The following is a 6000-nucleotide window of genomic DNA, read 5'->3' on the forward strand; positions in this document are numbered from 1 at the left end:
GAAGCAGGAGCAGAGGGGCGGCAGAGCAGCGAGGCGAGAGGGAGAGGTCGAGCGTGAGATGGGATCGGGCAGAGGCATCGAGCGCGGGCACTCCTTCCTAGCGGCGCGAGCAGCGGGACAAGAGGAGAGACGGGGGGGAATCGGGAAGGACGAGGGGTGGCGGCGCTAGTGTTGGGGTCGAGGGAAAGGGAGATCGGGCTAGGGTTAGGTAGTGAGGGTGCCGGTTGGGCCTATGGTGGGCCGAGGGGAGCAGGGTGGCCTGGCTGGCCGGCCCAGAGGAGAGGGAGGCTGCTGGGCTCTCCACTCCTTCTCTCATCTATTATTTCTTTAACAGAAAACAAGAGAAGAAAATGAAATGAAGAGGGGTTTAGGGAGCAAAGTTGGACTCGCGAATAAATTTCCCGGACTCACAAAAATATGTTAGGTCCGAGAAAATTAGGAAAGACCAAGATTGAAAGAATAAATTCAAATTTCTTTGAATTTAATTCAAAAGGTTTGAACTAGGGTAGGTTCTAGGAGTTTCCAAAAATGTTGAGAATTTCGGTAGAGTTCTAGAAAATGATGAAAGAATAAATGGCAAGGTTCGAGGTCAAGCAGCGAGATAACAAAGGCATGGGGAAATTTGCAAGTGTGTTTTAGGTGATTCCAAAAGAATGGATAATTTTGATAATAGCTCCACTAATATCGGGAGGATATGTTATAAAGAGAACTCACCCTGTGAATTCCCTCAATTTAAATGGACCGAACATCCATACGATTTATTTAGTTGAGTTGCAACAATTAATGATATGATGGCATGATGACATGATACAATGCACATGATGCAGAGATGAATGCAACCGACGAAACAAATCAACAACGAATCTCGGAAACCCTGGAAGGCATCTGAAGCTCCGGTCTTGGGGCGTTACATCAACCTTGAGGAGGGTGGCGGGAGGCGAAAACTGCCCACGTCGTGTCAGTGAGCAAGGGACGAAGGCAACCTCACTGGCTTTGTGAGAGAGAATGGCGGGGACCCCTGATCGGGACGTGCCGACAGTGGGTTTTCGCCATCGGCGACGGCCACCGCATCTACACTAAGCATCCACCCCTTCCCCAAGCGGACGTGATCCGCCGGGATGTTAGAGATGTGGCCACAGTCGTTTTGTGTGAGAGAGTGTGAACAGAGCAACCCCAGCAAGCAACCGTGTAGGCTGGCCCATCCTGACTATGTATATAGTGGAGCGGTTTCCTTTTCTCTCCATATGAACCTATCATATTGCGTACGGGCCACTGAAGAAAAAAACTTTATTTATAAATGATGCGGCACCTACTACTCGTTCTCCTATAACCTTGCGCTTGGCATCTCCAAAATATTAACCTTGCGATTAGCTCTTCGCTTCTTCGAGAAGTCGAGCAATACTGGTAGTGCAGTATATATCGTTCTGGCTATATGAGACCGAATGAATTGTTGCACGTCCACCACGTGGGCGAGGGTCGAGGGGCGAGGGAGAGTGCTACATACGGAGCAAAATGAGTGAATCTACACTCTAAAATACGTCTATATACATCAGCGTTTGGAGTATGTACTAGTAGTTCATATTGAAATATACTAAATGACATATATATTCCAAACAATATGATATAATCTCTATAACCAAGGTAGTAGGGACGAGGAGTAAACGGAGGGAGTAGTAAATTTTTCTCCTCGTCCTGCGAGCCACCGCGCGCATGGGTGAGGGAGCGGGCGTAAGGCGTAGTAAGCAAGCTTCACCTCATCCTGCGAGCCACCGCGCCCGTGGGCGGGGGAGGCAACGTACTAAGCAAGCTTCTCCTCGTTCTGCGAGTTGACGGGACGCATCAAAAGTACTCCAGTGTATAGAGCATTGCCTCTAAGGTAGGCCCCACATGATTTGCCTGTTTTTTAACATAACACGTCAAGTCGCAATTTGTTTGTTCATCCGTGGTAGACGATCCTCCCTCCACCAAGTGGACAACCAGTACACGTGCCAAATTACCACGTGGGCTGCCTTTTTCGTACAGAAATGAGCTCCACCGTGTACCTGCGCGGGTGTGGTTGGAAAAGTGACGGGAGTACGTGCGCCGTGCATGCACCTCTTCTCTTCGTGCACGTCCCCCACCTACGTGGGTGTGTGTGAGAGATACAAACCGTGTTCATGAGTGTTTTTTGTTTTGGGGTGGGGGTGGGGTGGGGGGTTGATTTCGTGAATTATTTGTGGGAATATGTGTTGATGACATCTCAAACAAAATTTTGCATGCAATGTGTGTGAAATGGAGGCATATCCATATCATACATAGAGGGTCGGGCAATCCACGAGAAGAGAGGGAGGGGTCATAGCTATCGATAGAGTCGAAGAGAGGATCAAGTGGGTGGGTGCGAGATCGACGAAGAGAGCCATCGAAATTGTGTGTGTGTACAAGTCAAAGATATAGGGCGACTGGCCTACCGGAACGTTAGAGGGCACACGTCAAGTTTGTGTGTGGCAGGGAGACATGACTAGGGCGCTTGACGTATCGATGTGTGTGGGGGGAGGGGGTGGTGGGAGGGGTTGGCAGAGGCCCAACTATAGAGGTAGAACGACTCATATATGTGTTGAGAAGGAGAGACCCAGCTCTGTCTTGAGGGAGATCAGTCGACATCCATACATAACTGAAGGACGAGAAATATGATGAGAGAGAGAGGAGAGAGAGAGGGAGGGAGGGAAAGGGAGGGAGAGGGGTAGAGTGCTGGATGGGTGATGAAGTTGCTTCTTGAAGATGGTGGGAGAGGCCTACTAGACAAACTGAGGGTGGAACTGCAATGTTATCAATAAGAGTGGGGATGTGTTTCTGTGTGTGCATGTGCATGATAGATCTGTCGGGATGCATGCATGGATGATGAAGGGGAACCATGTGTTTGGTAAGCAAACCTAACTAGATCGATAGATCAATTGTTGTTTGTCGGAGGAAGGGAGAGACACAACTAATAAGGTAGATCGATTGATGTGTGGGTAAAACGAGTTATAAGGATCTTGGTGGAAATATGCCCTAGAGGCAATAATAAAAGTGTTATTATTATATTTCTTTGTTCATGATAATAGTCTTTTATTCATGCTATAACTGTATTATCCGGAAATCGTAATACACGTGTGAATACATAGACCACAATATGTCCCTAGTGAGCCTCTAGTTGACTAGCTCGTTGTGATCAACAGATAGTCATGGTTTCCTGGCTATGGACATTGGATGTCGTTGATAACGGGATCACATCATTAGGAGAATGATGTGATGGACAAGACCAAATCCTAAGCCTAGCACAAAGATCGTGTAGTTCGTATGCTAAAGCTTTTCTAATGTCAAGTATCTTTTCCTTAGACCATGAGATTGTGCAACTCCCGGATACCATAGGAATGCTTTGGGTGTACCAAACGTCACAACGTAACTGGGTGGCTATAAAGGTGCATTACAGATATCTCCGAAAGTGTCTGTTGGGTTGGCACGAATCAAGACTGGGATTTGTCACTCTGTGTAAACGGAGAGGTATGTCTGGGCCCACTCGGTAGGACATCATCAGAATGTGCACAATGTGACCAAGGGGTTGATCACGGGATGATGTGTTACGGAACGAGTAAAGAGACTTGCCGGTAACGAGATTGAACAAGGTATCGGTATACCAACGATCGAATCTCGGGCAAGTACAATACCGTTAGACAAAGGGAATTGTATACGGGATCGATTGAGTCCTTGAAATCGTGGTTCATCCGATGAGATCATCGTGGAACATGTGGGAGCCAACATGGGTATCCAGATCCCGCTGTTGGTTATTGACCGGAGAACGTCTCGGTCATGACTACATGTCTCCCGAACCCGTAGGGTCTACACACTTAAGGTTCGATGACGCTAGGGTTATAAAGGAAGTTTGTATGTGGTTACCGAATGTTGTTCGGAGTCCCAGATGAGATCCTGGACGTCACGAGGAGTTCCAGAATGGTCCGGAGGTAAAGATTTATATATGGGAAGTCCTATTTTGGTCGCCGGAAAAGTTTCGCACTTTATCGGTATTGTACCGGGAGTGCCGAAAGGGGTCCGGGGGTCCACCGGGGGGTCCACCTGCCCCGGGGGGCCACATGGGCTGTAGGGGGTGCGCCTTGGCCTATATGGGCCAAGGGCACCAGCCCCAAGAGGCCCATGCGCCAAGGAAACTTGGGGAGGCAAGAGTCCTCAAAGGGGAAGGCACCTCCGAGGTGCCTTGGGGAGGATGGACTCCTCCCCCCTCTTGGCCGCACCCCTTCCTTGGAGGAAGGGGCAAGGCTGCGCCTCCCCCCTCTCCCTTGCCCCTATATATAGTGGAGGGGAGGGAGGGCATCCATACTAGAAGCCCTGGCGCCTCCCTCCCTCCCGTGACACCTCCTCCTCTCCCGCAGGTGCTTGGCGAAGCCCTGCAGGATTGCCACGCTCCTCCACCACCACCACGCCATTGTGATGCTGCTGGATGGAGTCTTCCTCAACCTCTCCCTCTCTCCTTGCTGGATCAAGGCATGGGAGACGTCACCGGGCTGTACGTGTGTTGAACGCGGAGGTGCCGTCCGTTCGGCACTAGGATCTCCGATGATTTGGATCACGACGAGTATGACTCCTTCAACCCCATTCTCTTGAACGCTTCCGCTTAGCGATCTAAAAGGGTATGTAGATGCACTCTCCTTCCCCTCGTTGCTGGTTTCTCCATAGATAGATCTTGGTAACACGTAGGAAAATTTTGAATTTCTGCTACATTCCCCAACAGTGGCATCATGAGCTAGGTCTATTGCGTAGATTCTTTGCACGAGTAGAACACAAAGTAGTTGTGGGCGTTGATTTTGTACAATATGCTTACCGTTACTAGTCCAATCTTGTTTCGACTGTATTGTGGGATGAAGCGGCCCGGACTGACCTTACACGTACTCTTACGTGAGACAGGTTCCACCGACTGACATGCACTTGGTGCATAAGGTGGCTAGCGGGTGCCAGTCTCTCCCACTTTAGTCGGAACAGATTCAATGAAAAGGGTCCTTATGAAGGGTAAATAGCAATTGGCATATCACGTTGTGGTTTTGCGTAGGTAAGAAACGTTCTTGGTAGAAACCCATAGCAGCCATGTAAAACATGCAAACAACAATTAGAGGACGTCTAACTTGTTTTTGCAGGGTATGCTATGTGATGTGATATGGCCAAGAAGAATGTGATGAATATATGTGATGTATGAGATTGATCATGTTCTTGTAATAGGATTCACGACTTGCATGTCGATGAGTATGACAACCGGCAGGAGCCATAGGAGTTGTCTTAAAATTATTGTATGACCTGCGTGTCATTGAACAACGCCATGTAATTACTTTATTTTATTGCTAACCGGTAGCCATAGTAGTAGAAGTAATAGTTGGCGAGACAACTTCATGAAGACACGATCATGGAGATCATGATGATGGAGATCATGGTGTCATGCCGGGAATGATGATGATCATGGAGCCCCGAAGATGGAGATCAAAAGGAGAAAAATGATATTGGCCATATCATGTCACTATTTGATTGCATGTGATGTTTATTATGTTTATGCATCTTGTTTACTTAGAACGACGGTAGTAAATAAGATGATCCCTTACACCAATTTCAAGAAGTGTTCTCCCCTAACTGTGCACCATTGCTACAGTTCGTCGTTTCGAACCACCACGTGATGATCGGGTGTGATAGATCCTTACGTTCACATACAACGGGTGTAAGACAGATTTACACATGCAATACACTTAGGGTTAACTTGACGAGCCTAGCATGTACAGACATGGCCTCGGAACAGAGAGACCGAAAGGTCGAGCATGAGTCGTATAGTAGATACAATCAACATGAAGATGTTCACCGATGATGACAAGTCCATCTCACGTGATGATCGGACACGGTCTAGTTGACTCGGATCATGTAATCACTTAGATGACCAGAGGGATGTCTATCTGAGTGGGAGTTCATAAGATGAACTTAATTATCCTGAAC

This window comes from Triticum aestivum, chromosome 2A (genome assembly GCF_018294505.1).
Source record: "Triticum aestivum cultivar Chinese Spring chromosome 2A, IWGSC CS RefSeq v2.1, whole genome shotgun sequence".
Lineage (NCBI taxonomy): Eukaryota > Viridiplantae > Streptophyta > Magnoliopsida > Poales > Poaceae > Triticum > Triticum aestivum.